Here is a 16,388-nt window from a genome sequence, read left to right as displayed (position 1 = left end):
GCCTCCCAGGCCAGCCTGGTGAACACCTGCTGTCATGCAGAGGCTTCAGCTCCTCTGCCTCTCCTGCTTCCTCGGGATCCTAAGCCATCCTTCTGCCCACCATCTGACCCCATGGTGTGTGTGTCCCCTGCCTTGGAGGGGAAGCTGACAGGGGTGTGGGCCAGAGTTAAGTGCAGAAAGGGGTCCCTGGGAATGAAGGCGTTGCTCTCAGGTGCCCACTTTTCAGAGCTTCCCATGACTTGTGCATGTGACCCAGGGCAACATGACAGGGGGATGTGCTGGGCCAGGACGGAGGCCTGAGCCTGCTTGCTCTGCCCTACGCCCAGTCTCAGCTGGTAAGGGCCCCCTCTGGGTCTGCCTTCCTTGTCCCTTCACATCCACACATGGATCAGCAGACTGAGCCACACACGGGTCATCAGGAAGCCACCCACTGACAGCCCGAGGGCACCACGCAGGTGTAGGAGAGAGCTCAGGAGCAGCCCGGTGGCTCCAGCCCAGCCAGCAGCCTTGCCTCATACTCACCCTAGACAGTGCCTTTCCTTCAGCAGCCTGTTTGCTGGCACAGGCCCTCCTTCCCCTCTCTCTCCCAGCCTTCTCCCTGCCCAGCGCTCTGGGTTTAGGGGGGACTGGGCAGCTGTGTTCCCACGGGTCCAGCCAGATCTCCCTTCAGTGGGAAGAACACCCAGGAAAATAGTCCCCACTGCTCACACCCCACATGGATGTGGCCCCATGCTAGTACTTTCTCTGACCTCTCTACACCCTACATGTGCCCATCAGGGGGATACTCCCTCCCTTTGTCCAGATGTGGAAACTGAGGCTTAGAGCGATGAGTCCATGTGCCCAAGGTGCATCTACAGTGCACAGAAGGGCGAGGGCCTGGGTGCTAGGGCAGAAGACTTCATGCATTGCCTCAAAGCCTCTCTCCCCCACCGTCCTTGGTGCACTGTAGATGCACCTTGGGCCCCTCTGTGCACCTTAGGCGCATGGACTCATTACTCTAAGCCTCAGTTTCTACACCTGACAAAGGGAAGGAGAATCCTCCTAGTGGGCACATGTAGGGTGTAGAGAGGTTAGAGAAAGGCAATGCATGGGGTCTCCTGCCCCAGCACCCCAGCCCTCGCCCCTCTGTGCACTGTAGACTCTATGGTCCTCAGCCAACATGTATAATTGAGGGTGGGTTTGTCATACCATGGAGGGTCCCAGGCCTTATGGGGCAGAATCTTTGAGCAGAGCCAGAGGTGGGACCTGTAGGTCTATGGGAACCAGCCATAACCCCAGTCCCAGTGTGGTCCCTGGAGTGGGGCCAACTGGGGATAAAGAAGGAGTGGCCAGATAATACAGCAAGTGGTGGACCCTGGGAGGAGGCCACACAGGCTGTCTCTGGCTACTGACATTAGTCCTCTTTGCTGGATGAGCCATGGTGATGTCTCCACCCCTAGGAATTTAATATCCCATACTGGGTCAGGTTTCTGCCCCTGCTGCTGCTGATCCCGCTGCTGCTGTGGTTGTGTTGGCGTCTGTGCTGCAAGGAGGTAAGTGTCCCCCTCCCTGTCCAGCCCTGTGACCCCAAAACAGACCCACTCTCTGGGGAACACGAACATGTGAGGGCCCCATGGTCCTCCTGCTGTGGGCAGTTTCCCATCTGCTCTGAGGTCATCACATGAGTCAGGGGTAGGGCACACTCTGTCCACAAATTCTGGGGCCACAGTGACACTTGACTTCCGTGGGGCCTCAGCCCAGCCTTAACACACAGTGTGCCAAGGGATACTTGGAACACAGGGCCGAGGCCTGCCTTGGGTGGCTCCTGAGAGAAATGACCCCAGTCCCTGAAACAGGGCTGCCTCACTAAAGCCTCCCGGTGGAGAACAGGCCAGGAGGAGGGTTCTGTGTTGGGGAAGGAAGGGAGGTCCCATGGGGCTGACCGGGAAGGGTCAGTAACCCCTGGACCTGCTGTGCCTTTAGAACCAGCATGGGTCTCTGTCCATTTCCAGTGCCTTCCCCATCCCTTCCTCTGTCAATACTGAGCACCAGTTCACCCTGGGCCCCATGCTGAGTGGGGGAGGGACAGAAATGAAGTAGCTGCCATTCCCGCCTGCAGGAGCTCACAGTCCTGCCTCTGGTCCAGGGCCACAGGGTGACAACTCGACCCATGCCCTGAATGAAGCACAGCCCAATCAAACTGGGAGACACTGGCCTGGGGTTGGCAGGGGAAGGACAGGGGCTGGGAGCTGGGGGTGGCAGGACCCAGCCCAGAGGGCTGGAGAAGACAGAGGGCAGGGCAGAGGGAGGGAGGGAAGGATCTGTGCCTAGGGAGCAGTGAGGAGAGAAAGCCCCAGGACTGATCCCTGAGGTGGGAGACCAGGGGTGCTCCAGAGCCAGAGAAGTTCTCCCAGGGGGTGGGCAGTGGAGTGTGTACTTTCATCCCCATGTGGGCTCCGGGGTGATGAGACGGACGTCCAGGGGCTGGGCCTCTCCAGGTCCCTGGCCCTGTAGACCGGCTGATCTCCCAGGCCCCCACAGGGTGGTGCAGGGGCTCCCTGTGGGTAAGGGGGAGCCTGCTGGCCACAACATCACAGGCTCGGGCACCCAGACTGACATCCTGAAGTCCGATTTCTGTCCTGCTGCTCCAGACCAGGGTGTCGTCTGTGTGCAGGGCCCAGGCAGAGTCCACCCCACCCCCATCCATCCCACATTTGTCTCTTTTGAACATTCTAGACTATCAAGAAGCCACCACCTAAGCCAGTAAAGGTGAGTCATGGTTCTGTGCTGACATGGTCACCTGACTAGGGCACTGACCCTTACCAGGAGGGACCATGAAGCCTGTGCTCCTGAGCCCCCATCTACCTCAGCAAAGAAGAAGTCACAGAGGGGCAGGGCGGGCCCTGGGGAGGGCTGGGGACTCAGTGATGCCACCCAGACAAGGTCCTTCTGTCTTCAGCACCACCTGTCTGTCATAAGCCTCTGTCACAGAATGTGAATTTGGGGCTCCCAGTTTCAGCAACTGCCTGGAACCCTGCTGAGATAAATGGGGCTCTAGTGTCATCCCCATGGGGCTATGGGGGGGAGGGGGGGTGAGGACTCAGGTGAGCTCTGGAGAAGGAGCCTCATGTTTCAGCACCTGGTCCCATCCCAGGCTCTGCATGTAGGTTCCGTTCTGTCTGGAGTGTCTGACCCCTGTCTCCTGGCAGGGCTAAGGGGCTGGCCGGGCTCAGCATGGAGGGACTGCAGGGCTGAGGGTTGAGGGGACACCCAGCCCCAGTGAGCATAGGGACCAAGGGCTGGGAACAGCTTGTGGCTGACCAGGGCTGGGGACACCCCAGGGGTGAAGAACAGTGATGAGTAGCTGAGGCAGGGTGCCTTGGGCTGGGCTGGGGTGGAAACAGGCCCTGATGCAGGGTTGGCCTCTGAGCTAGGCAGTGTGGGCCTGTGGTGTTGGGACCACAAGGGCAGAGCAGGTGGATGTGGGAAGTCCCTGCATGTGCTGAGACAGTCACCCAGCCTCCAGGACAGGCTTCCACCAACAGGATGGCTGCAGGAGAACCCAGGGCAGAGGACGGAGTTTTTGGCATTTAAAGTAAGGTGACCAGATGTCCCACTTTTGGCAGGACAGTTCCAATTTTTAACAATTTGTCCTGTGTCTGGCAGCATTTTTAAAAAGTCCCGATTTTTGGAAAGAATGCATGACAAGCTAAGGAACAGCAAGAGAATGGGAAGGAAATATATGGTTTTCAGCTGCTGAAAGGTTAATGTAACTCCATTTTGGTATGAAGACATTAATGTAACTTCATTTGGAAATGAAAAGGCTAATGTAAACTCCCTACTTCCCCCCTGGGCAAGTATCAGAAGGAGACGGGCTCCCTCCCTTGCTTCTAGGCAAGGACAATTAGCTCAAAAGGAGCCAAACTGTCTGGAACAAACAAGTAGTCACCCCCCACCCCAGAGTAAGTTGACCAGACATCCCGCTTTTGGTGGGACAGTCCTAATTTTTAACAATTTGTCCTGCATCCTGTGGCATTTTTTAAAAGCCTCGATTTTTGGAAAGAATGCACGACAAGCTAGGGAACACGGGAGAACAGGAAGGGAATATACGGTTTTCAGCTGCCATGTGGCTATTTCGCCAGGATATGCGTTTTATATTATTTTGTAAATTTTATAATGTTAAACTTTAATAATAACAAATAATTGTTGAGAACTGATTATCTAGAACTGCTTATCAAAGTTTACATTGTTGTCAGGCCCTACCCTCCCGATGGTGTCCCGCTTTACCAAAGTTAAAATCTAGTCACCTTAATTTAGGGGAAGAGCAATATTTGCAAACTGGGAGAAGTTTGTGTGTTTCTCCCTTGGAAGGCCTTCCCCTATGGTGGGTGCCTCTCACTGATCTTTTCAACAAGTCTGCTGAGGAGCCAGCCCTGTGCTAGGTGTGGGGGCCATGGACACCATGTCCCTGCTGCCCAGAGTTTGCTGGTCAAGGAAGCAGACAGCTGTGTTTCTCCTCATAGAAGCGACGTCCTCCACCACCACCTCCACCTCCACCACCACCACCACCACCACCACCATGCCCCACACTGGTTGTCTATTACTCTGGGTGCCACAACATGTGCGAAGAGTGCGGGATGAGAAGTCCGAAGGTGAGAAAGGCCCCAAAGGGAGGAGCTGGGGAAGGAGGAGGTCAGCTGGGTCGCATCACAGAGCCCCAGATCCAGGAGCCAGGTGTGGCTCTGTGGGCACTGCAATGACTGCTTGGTAGTAGAGAAAAACCAGAGGCCCATCTCTCCCTAGTGGCTGGGGAAAGGAAATTACTATGCGGGCTCCTCTCCCCTAACCCCCAGGTCTATCCCACCTCTGGGATTTCCCTTTTGGAAACGTCCAGGATAATGGCAGCTGGTGATATACCCAGTCCCTTGTTCTGTTCTCCCTCACCAGAGCGAGCACCAGCCAGGGCTCCTGGACAGGCAGGGAGAAAGCCCATGGGTGGCCAGTGAGGAGGGAGAAAGAACTCCAGAAATCCAACCTGGCTTTTCCCTCGTCCTTCCCTGTCCTGGCTCTGACAGGTTGGATCTCTGGCTTCCTGTTGGGAGCTTCAGGCTACTCTGCCCCCCAGAGAGCAGTGGGGAAGCCTGACCCTAACCCTCTCCCCTGAGTGTGGGCACAGAGAAGCCAAAGCATGCCCTCCAGTGGGAGGAAGCCACCTGCCAGTGGCTTCTTCCTGCTTGCAGGGCACAGCACCTACCCTACCAGCCCCAGGGCCCAGTAAGTCCAGACTGCAGCCCTGGGGCCCCGTTGCTGCCCATGGATGCACGGCTTTTTTCTGGCCTGGACTCTGCCTTCCCCTTCTCTCTGCCCAGGTCTTGGGCAGGGCCTGGCCTCTCGCCTCCCCTCCCCTCATAATGCCCCTAACACAGACCTCCTTCCTTACCCTAAGCTACTGTTCCTCTGAGTCTGCCCCTCATTTCCCCTCCTCCCACATCAAAAAACTGTTTGGTTTCAGATTCCAAAACTCTCTTTGGCACTCAGTGGCCACCCCTTGGCAAGCCAGGCTTCCAAGACCCCTCCCCAGGGGAGCCTGGAACTTTGTCTCAGTGTGCTCCTGGGGACAGAGCTGTGGGGGGCAGGGGCATCTTGACATGTCTGGAGGCAGCATCCAAGCTTTCTGGCTTCCTCATGGCCACATTACTTTACAGGACAGTTTGCATCACTCGTGCAACCTCATTCGGCCAAACTACAGCAAACTGCCTCTCAAGGGGTATTCACGCAAGGTCAAGGTGAGCTGGGCACAGGGCCCCTCCCAAAGGGCAGAAGGCCATGGTTTTTGCCCTTGAGAGTGGCCCCCTGGGATTGTTGCTGAGAGAACTATGTCAGGGCACCTGCAATGCAGGAATGCCCTGGACCGAGAGAAACAGTACCCATGGATTTCCCAGACCATTTCTGGACAAGGCACCCTGCATTTCCTCTGCTGGTCCCTGGGTGCTAGGAGTGCTGGTGTGTGTGGGTGGCAGTATGGTCTTGGCAACACTGACTTGTTCTACAAGGTGGTAGAATCCCTCCTTGTGCCAACACCTTGGGATCATGGGCAGAATCCAGTTTGTTGCAGTTGTTCTCCTTGTAACTTTATATTAATGAGGACCAATATTGATCGAAACGCCTGTGGGCCAGGTGCTAACGTAAGAATCTTCCATGCTGTCACTGCTTTAGTCCTCTCAGTGACCATATGAATAGGTGTGACTGTTTATTACCCAGTTTACTGAGGGGAACTGAAGCACAGAGAGGATGATCCCGGATCTGAAAGCCCAGGAGTTATAAAGCTGGACATGACTCCAGGCCTGGCTCCCATCCTTCTAGCTGCCTTGTCTTCCTTTTGGATCCATACTCCTGGCCTCATGGTGGTGGCCCAAACCCCCAGAAGTCTTACCTGCTCAGATTTTGGGCCCTCCAAGAGTACTGCTGCCAGCCCTGCCTGAAACTCATCTGCCTAGCTTCTCTCAGTCCAATCCTTTGCCTTGACTGGGTCTGGAGGACGATCTGGTTCCCAGGGTTTGTAGCAAGTCATGCACTGGCCACATTTCCTAAGTCAGGTGCAAATGGACTCTAAGTGGCCAGATGGGTAAGCACATAGAAGGCCTGTTCAGCTGAAAGCCTCTGGAGTGCTGCTGATGAGATATTGGATGGGAGCGACTTACGTCTGGCTGGTGTCAGGGGAACACAGGGCTCCTACTTGAGTGGGTCGGGGGAATGTAGGGCTCCCCGAAAGCAGGGCTCTGGCTCTGCCCATCTGACTAGGGCTCTCAGTCCTGGCCATGCTTGCATGAAACCCATTCTCTATCCGGTTTCTTGTGGGGCCTCTCCACGTTGCCACAGCTCAAGTACAGTAGCTCAAGAACACTAGCCCAGGCCACGCCACCAAACAGATCACACACCCTGCCAGAAAAGTCCACTCAGAGCAGGAGGGACCAAGCAAGATGAAGAGTAGGGAAAATAGGTACCTCTCATTTCAAGTGAAGGGAAAGCAAAATGAGAGGGGGGAGAAGGAAGAGAAGCCAGAGTTGGCCTTACTGCCCAGCACAAGAGGGCAGTGATCAAGCAACTCTGAAATTGCTATTCCTGAGGGCAGCTTTTTTAAGGTAAGGTTTTTAGGGAGAGTAGAAGAGTAATTGCCTTATGGAGGGCACTTACCAGGGCTCTTCCAGGCCTTTGCCACTGCATTCCATGAAGTCCACCTGTAATTTTGTCAGCAGGGGTGACCATCTCTGTTTTACTGATGGCAAAAGAGAGGCCCAGAGAGGTCCGGGAAATTACTCAAGGCCACCCAGAGAGTAAGTGACAGCATCCAGGGCTATTCAAAATCAACTCTAGCTTGTTTCTGAACCCAGGGAGACCCACAACTGTGTCGTAGACCTCAGCTCCCTTCTAGCTACTCTTTTTCCATCTAATTTGACATTGTTCCTCCCAATTATAGACCAGAAAACCTTACTGAGCGTCTCATAAGATTTCTGTTGGGTCCCTAAATATTCATATTGAGGGTCAGGGGTTCCAGGTCTCTCCCTCTAAGCCTTCAGTGCATGGGTTCTAGAGTCTAAGATGAACCATGCACTAAAGAGGATGGGTGTCTACAGGGACCTGCAGCTCTCTGCAGGGCACAGGGCCAACCTGGAGCCCCAGTTCTGCATGTGGGGCTCCAGACACCAGCCCAAGGACCTTGGCAAACTCAGCTAACGAGTGACATAATATACCTGCAGCCACACAGGAAACAATAGGGCCAGCATCAGACCACCTGGCTCCAGGTCCTTGCCATGTACATGGCTGCCTCATTTTAGTAAAGGTAAGGGGGTCACTACTCTGCATTTTCAACTGTGGAAACTGAGGTTTTGACATTTAGTAAAGGGCTCAACACGGCAGGGTTGTTAAATGATAAAGCCAGGCCATGTACTGACCCCAGGGGAGGCATGTATCTGGAGTCCAGGCTCCATCCCCCATGTTATGCTGTCAGGGTGATCTGTGGAGACATCTAAAAAGTGCATCTTTTAAAAGTGCGAGGCATTGTACAGCAGGTCCTCAAATAACATTATTTTATTCAATGTTGTTTCCTTCTGTTGGCAAAAGAAAGAAAAAAAGAAGTATATTTCCAGCCAGGGCTACCACACACCAGTTTACCTCCTACATCCCAGAGCTCGGACTGGAACTGTGTAGTTCTGGCATCTCTACATGGTCTCAGTCTGAGCTATGGGATGTGGGAGGTGAAGGGGCATGTCTATGTGGTCCTAGTCTGAACTTTGGAATGCAGGACATGAACTGGAATGTCTACATGATCCCAGTCTGAGTGAGGGTGGTGTGTGTGTAAGTACTCCCTGCAGCAGGATGGCTCCTACCCAAGCCTTGAACCTTGAGCTGCCGGGATGGGTTCCAGCCACCTGAGACCCTGAATGGGAATAATTGGATAAATAATCAACTTACTTGTTTTCATTAATATTTCTTAAATGTCTGTATGGCTCACATTTACTTCAGTTTTTTGTATTAGAAGCATTTTGGTCTTTATTTAGCAATTAAGTGATGTCTTTGTGACCAGAGATATGCTATGGTAATTTGACTTTTGTTTTATCAATTAGCCTTTAGGAAAATTAGTTTCCTTATACATCAGTGCACTTAAAGTTTCATTTTCCAAGAACCTACAGGCAGCTTTTAGTGAGGTCTTGCTGTACATGCAACACATTTGTGGCTATTAATATCCTGATATTGGTGCTGTGTCACTTGCAGACTTCTTTCTAAATTTGAACTCATGCATGTTTGCTGGGAAACAGTTGCTCTGGGTAACAGTGGAGCTTGATACAGGATAGGCCGCAGGATATCTTCACAACCAAGAGCTCCAGAGTTTTCCTTTGAGCCTACCCACAGATGGAGCTCAACCAAGGGGAACATGCAGTAGAGCTGGGCTGGGGTGTGGCCCCCAAATCTCCAAGAGCTAACTTTTAGCTTCTTTGGAGAAGTCTCAGATCCTAACTTTGGTATTGTGATGGCAGCTGTCTCCCCTAGACTCCTCAGTACCCCTCTGCCATGACATACACATACACGTCCCCATAACTTCATAAGGAAACCCAGAAATAGAGAAAAAAAACTCCAAAGCAAGAGTAATTAAGACTTTTGAGCACAGTATGCCAGTCACTTCAGGAAGGTTTCCTTCACTGAGGAGGAGTTGAGCTGATGTGAGAAGTGGTTGCTGGCTCAGATCTCTGCAATAGGTAGAAAGGCAGCAAGGAAGGAAAAACCCCCTCTGCCTCCAGGGGACCTCCCTTACCCCCTTACACTTACCCCCACATACTCAGGGTCTGCAGCCACCCAGAGATCTCTTCTACTGTTGGGCACACTCAGTCCCTCCCCATCAGCACAAGTACAGATACACCCTTCAGAGTTCCCTGAAGCTCCAGAGGATGGCCTGGGACAGAGGAAGCCTCTGCATTAGTGCTCTAGGGCCCACTCTGGATGAAATGAAAGGGATCTCACAGCAGCAGGTAAATACAGAGTCTGGAATGATTATTCATCTTCTGCAGTAAATAAGTAGAAACATGGGAACTAGAAATAAACATAAAAGATTCTATTCTCTTTACAATAGCAACAAAACCCCGAAATACACATGTCTAAGTATAACATAAATGTGCTGACCTATGATGAAAAGAAATCACAAAACTTTCCGTATTGGTACAACAGAACATTGGAAAATAGAAAAACCTAGACCGCAGTGTTAGCTTTTCCCAGAGGAATTTGTGAGCTTAACGCTATTTTGGTGAAAAGCATGATGAAATATATTTAGGGACTTTGATCAAAATGATTCTGAACTGGACCCACACCTTTCACCACTTACAAAAATGGATGCATGATGAATAAGATATTTAAATCCAAGACATGAAACAATAAAAATAAAAAATCCTAGAAGAAAGCTTGGAAAAAATTCTTGAGGATAGCATGGGGAAAGATTTTATGAAGTAGACTCCATTGACAATTACAACAATAACAAAAATAAATAAATGGGACCTGATTAAGCTAAAAACCTTCTGCACAGACAAGGACACAACAAAGCAAACAGACAACCTTCAGAATGGGAAAAGATATTTGCATATTACGAATCTGACAAGGGATTGATAACTATAATTTACAGAAAACTCAAATTAATCAACAACAACAAAAAAAAAAAATACCATCTATCACTGGATAAGAGACATGAACAGAACCCTCTCTGAAGAAGAGAAACAAATGGCCAACAAACATAAAAAAAAAATGCTCAGCATCCCTAATCATCAGAAAAATGCAAATTGAAACCACCTTGAAACATCACCTAATCCCAGTGAGAATAGACTACATCACAACGTCCTAAAGCTACAGATGCTGGGATGGATGTGGAGAGAAGGGAACACTTTCATACTGTTGGTGGGTTTGCAAACTAATGTAGTCTGTTTGGAAAGAATATGGAGAATCTTCAAAGAATTCAAAATCGACCTCCCATTTGGTCCCATAATCCCATTACTAGGCATCTGTCTAGAAGAAAGAAAAACCATTTTATTATAAGGACATTTGCACTAGATTGTTCATCACAGCTCAATTTACAATTGCCAACATGTGGAATCAACCCAAGTACCTATCAACTCAGGAATAGATTAACAAACTATATGTATACCATGGAATACTATTCAGCCATAAAAAATGGAGACTTTACATCTTTTGTATTAACCTGGATAAAATTGGAGAACATTCTCTAGTAAAGTATTACAAGAATGGAAAAGCAAGTATCCAATGTATTCAATACTCATAAGAAGCCAGTAGATGATCTAATACACAGCCACACAAGAGCAAAACTCAATTTAATTCAACGTGGAGGAAGAGGGGAAAAGGGAGAGGGATTGGTATACTCTCACCTAGTGAGCACAATGTCAGCATATATGGCACACCTCCTGGGTATAGAAACACAACCACAACAGGGGCCTTACCTAGGTAAGACAAACTTACCTAGGTTGTACTTAATGATTTATACCCTCACATTAATCTGAAATTTTTAAAAATGATTCATTCTGAAGTTTACCTGAATAAACAGTTAAGAATAGTTAAAGAATTTATGAAAAAGAACGGCAGTGAGAGAATATTTGCCATATATTAAGCTCCAGCATTTAAAATAATGGCCCCAAATCAACCCAACACTGCCTGGAATAAATAGGTTGTATAACTGAGGCAGTGCCCCACACTGGTGGTGACATACGTGCATGTATGCTCAGGTGCACTTATGTGTGTTTAATGATTCACATATGTTAAAAGAAAAACTTTAGACAAATTTAACAGAGCTTAACTAAGGACAAAAAAGTAAAATATGATTTGAGTGGCCCCTAGAATCTCTGCGACTGCCAGACGGTTGGGTAAGATTTCTGGACAGGAAAAGGAAAGTGATATACAGAAAACAGAAGTGAATGCAGAAACAGCTGGATCGGGTATAGCCTGGTCTTTGCCTTTTTCAAGTTGGTTTGAACAGCTGGCTGTGTGCCAGTGGCTGACGTCTGGCTACTGTGATTGACTGAGACGTTGTCACAGAAACACAGTCCTAAACCAGGTTTTCAGCATATTTGTGTACTAAGTTAGGTTGTGGTTCACATGTGAGAACTCAAGTATATGAGTTCAGAGCTTTTCTGAGCCAAATTTTAATTTGATTTAACAGTTTCACTCTTTTGATGAGCCTCTCAATTTTGAAAGACTGACCAGAAGTTGAGGTGTTGATTCCATTCTCTGTCACCATCATAAATGAGTTCTTTGGTCTCAGTATGGAATGCACAAGTCATAGTGTCACACCAGTCAAATACTGTTCTTGCCGGCCTAGTCAAAGTGAGCCTGTTCAGCACTTGATGGTTGGCTGCACACAAACATTTAAGCCTTGAGAGGATACAGCACACCCAGGATAATATGATGACCACCAAGAGGCTTATATCAAAAGACCAAGTGTCCTCCTTAACAAGATTTTGTATGCTAGCAAGTCAAAGTGCAGGCAATATACAAGATCAACAGTACTTGAGTGTAACTGATAATAGTCCTTGTTCAGGATTCTATCAAGATTAAGGACCATGATTTGCTATAAAATGGCCTGATTTTACTCTTAACTTAGTAGCACACATCATAATAACCAGGAGAATAAAGAGAAAGACTAGAAGACCCTGGAAAAGCCAAACTTGTCATTCACCATTTAGGATGTTTGCAAACCAACTGTTAGTTGCTCCTGTAAACATACCGTGTGTTTCTTGAGAGATTTCCTTAATGTATTTGGTGGCAGTGTCTAAGGAAACAGCAGCATCAGCACCTTTTAAATTAAGCCTTCTGTGGCCGGGTGTGGAGGCTCCACCTTTAATCTTAGCACTAGGCCAGGCAGGGGAATTGCTTGAGCTCAGGAGTCGAGACCAGCCTGAGCAAGAGTGAGACCCCATCTCTACTGAAAATAGAAAACTCAATGGGTGTAGTGATGGGGCACCTGTAGGCCCAGCTACTCAGGAGGCTGAGACAAGAAGATTGTTCAAGCCCAAGAGTTTGAGGTTGCTGTGAGCTATGAGCCAGGGCACTCTACCCAGGGCAACAACAAAAAAGAAAAAAAAATTAAGTTTCTGTGGGAACAAAGTAAAGGGAGAGATAGATACATACAAAATATAAGCTTACCACTTGAGCAAAAAAGGAGATCTAAATTTACATCTTCATTAAATTCTTCATTTGAACAAAAGTATACTATTGCCCATCCACCTTTTGGAGAGTGAATTCTACCATTTGAGCCCCCCAGGAAGTCTAATTGGCTATAAACCCAAGATTTTCCCCAATTTTTGGATTAGCTTTCAATTCTATACAACCAGAACCACACTACCACCAAGGGAGAACTCCCTAGGAGCCCCACAGGGATGTTTCCTCAGTGGACGCTAGTTTATCACCATCTGTCTCAAGGTTGATGCTAATTTTGGTTATTGACCATTTTGGCTCCTGATCATAGGACCTATTGTGGGCACTTTCAGAGGAAGCTATTCCAAAGGCAGGAGAGAGCCAGCCCAAATAGCATGATCTGTACCAATAAGGAGGCAGAAGAGAATAAGCAGATTTCCCACTATGTACAGGCCCTCTGGGGTTGGAAGAGGTGGCCACGTACTTGTAAGCAGGGTCAGTTAAATTTGTTTGGCACAAATCTGCGTAGCTCCAGAATAGAATCCAGTTGGAAATTTACTCTTTTGTGGTCCCCTTACAACAGGTAAGGGTGTATAACCACATTTAGTAAAAATAGCCCTGCTGGGTACAGCCCACAGGGCAGGGTGGGAAAGGGGTTGCCTAGAGCCACCCTACTGAGGCCTAGACTGTGACCTGCATAATCTGATGGTGTGTCCTGACTCTGGGGACAACCAGCTCATAGTTGAGAAGGGGGTAGTTTGTGGAGGGTGTGGTTAGGCCGGTTCTGAGCTCTGAGGAGGGGCGGAGAGGGCTAGAGTGGAGGAGTTGTTCAGTAGGCCCTGGGACCAGGTAAACCCTGCCTCTGACTAAGGCCTAGGAAGGGTCTTCTCTGCTGGTCATGCCTTCAGCCTGAGTGCCTGTCTTCCTTGCCTCTCTGGGCATCTTTGTGACCAGCCTGAGGCTAGTCTGCTTGAGCCCCCCTCAGACCAGAGTCGCCATACCCAGGCAGCTTTCAGTGCCTGATGTGAGTCTGAAAGGAGTGAGGCTGGATGCCAAGACCCCAGGGAGAGGAAGAGCACCAGCAAGGCCCCTCCCATTGGTCCTCACAGGTTCCGAGCCCGATCCCCCTGAGCCAGGCAACTGCAGCCTGCTAGGCAGAATCCCAATGCCATCTTGGTGACTTTCTGTCTGCTCTCTTCCCTACAGGCACGACACCCCAGTTTAGCTCTGGTGCAGCCCCAATCTTCATGCTGCATCCAAGATATCAGCCTTCCATCCTGCCAGAATTGCTGCCCTACCACCTACTTGTACAAGTGCCGCTACCTCCCAGTCAGGTGCTCCAGGATGTTGCTCAGTCCATCTTTCCAGGCACCGTACAATTCCCCTATATGCATCCCACCCCCATAGCCCAACCTCTAAGTCACCAGACACTCACGATTGACAGACTTTTATCTGCTGAATTGGACATGTACATTGAGTCTTGGTTTCTGATCAAAGGAGTTGGAATTTGTTGGTGATCAGACAAAGAATTTGTCCTCTGGGAAGCCTGCTCCACATGTGAGATGTATTTACACTGCACCTGCCAGGACAGCCAGCCTGGGGTTCTGTGGGTGCTGGGCACAAGTCACATAGGCTCAAACTCATGGGGCCACATTTTCTCTGGAGAAAAGCCCAAAGTTCTTTGAAATATGAATATGACGCTACATCACCTTCCCTAAATTTTGCAAAGAGAAATACTTAAATTTCTCATTTCCTGTATACCTTGTTCCTGGTTTCCACTTTTTGAATACCCAAATTCTGAATGTGTCATAGAAGGATTTAAGGCCCTTTCTGGAAATATGACTTCTCTTTCAAGATACCCCACACTGTCTCCAAACCCAGAAGGATTTTGGGAAATCCTCTCCATGACACTAGAGAAGGTAAACCTCCTTGTAAGCCATTGGCCCCATGGAAGAAGCCTTGGCACTGAGAGTGGTGAGGTCCAGCGGCAGTGTCCTCCCACCTGTGTGTGTACACAGTGTGTACGTGACTGTTAGGCACCACACGCAGGCCAAAGGCACCCAACTTGGAATCCCCTGAGTATGTCAAGAGGCAACCTCAGGGGAATCTGAGCAAAGTTACCCACTTGTCCCTAATCCATCTTAACAGTAAACACTTCTCCACACACCACACTTTTAATGCATTATTTATGCTTTTCAATAGAATTTCTGAAAGGCAAGTACAAGTTAAAAGTACAGCACCTTTGGGTTTTAAACAGTGTTGATAGATGAGGATGAATAGTGATAACCGCACTGACACCCATGTTTTAAAAAAATTAAAAAAGTTTTGACAAAAGGCTGGTCTGATCAGCTTCCCAGCCCATTTCCGTCCTCCTCCCTCCTCCCCCCAGAGTCAACTCCAGAAACAAGGCAAGTCCCTCCTCCCCCCAGGGTGGCTGAGAACATGCTTCCCAGCAACATTCCCAGGCTCCTCCCCCCTACGGTTGCCAAGAACAAGCTTCAGAACAAGGAAGAAAAGTCCCAAGTTTCACAAAACCCCTAAGTTCTCAGTGGGTGAACAATGGTAGAAAACTCACCAAGACTTGATTAATTACTGTTGTATAACCATAACCATCGTGATATGAGATGTATCCATTGTCAACCAAAGCTGTATTAATCATTGTTACATTACCATAACCATTGCTGTATCCATGACTACCCAAGCTGTAACCCCCTTAACCAGCCACATTTTGCTTCTGTAATATGCTTGCACAAAACCTATGAAAGGCAACCCACTCACCCCCCTTACTGGGCTGCTGACTGCCTCTCGAAGCGGCAGCCCCTGCAGCAGGTAAAATAAATTACCAATTAATTACATCTAAGTGGGGGTCTGACTCTATCTTTTCAGGTCATGGGGGTACCACAAGGCCTGCATATGTTAAGAGGGGACTATCTGTTAGAGTGTGAGCTGATGGACATGGGTTTGGAGAAAGATGTCTCCAAAGATTAGGATAAAAAGAAAAAAAAGTTTAGTTTTACTTCTCCTAGGCAGAAAAGGACCAGGTGAAAGAGGGGGAGTATGCTGGCCTAGAAAACCAGCTACCTAGACCTTTTATTAAGCAGGTGGGGAGGGTGAAGACTTACGGTCGTAGCTGTATTAACAAGGTGCTGTGGACTCCTGCATCCACTCCTTCTGTCTTCTCAGCAGCTGGATGATAAGCTATGGCTGCCTTGCCAGTTGGAGACAGGCTTATCACAGGTAACCATGATCCTGTGAGTGCTCTGTGCTCACCCTCCGCCCTACCCCTAACCCCGCTGCAGCCTCCTGGCTGTATAAGCAGACTCTAAGAGGCAGAGTTGGTCACGTGGTTTAGTGATCACAAAAGAAGAAAATGTGTATTTCCTTTCTGTCTTCTGCTCCTCATGAAAACAGAGCCCCACAGAGCCCTGCCTGTCAGCTGGTGGGGAGAGAGAGAAAGTGGGAGCAGGAGCACGTGCGTGCTCATTTTTCTATTATTTCCCTAGCAAGACCATTCTTTCACTTTCTCTAGATCACACGACTTGGATCTTCAAAGCATCCCGGGTTGCTGCTCATTCTTGCCCCTCTTCTTTGTCCAGCATCTTCCTGTCCTGCCATGGTTTGGGCCCCACACTGGGGTCCTGCCCATGCCAGGATGGGAATCAGGCCTCTCCTACCCCTTCCTGGGCCTCTCCTGCAGCTATCAGCACATCTGCCTCCCAAGCTGG

This window comes from Otolemur garnettii, unplaced genomic scaffold (assembly GCF_000181295.1).
Source record: "Otolemur garnettii isolate 467f Iridium unplaced genomic scaffold, OtoGar3 scaffold00275, whole genome shotgun sequence".
NCBI lineage: Eukaryota > Metazoa > Chordata > Mammalia > Primates > Galagidae > Otolemur > Otolemur garnettii.
This window is presented reverse-complemented; position numbering follows the sequence as displayed.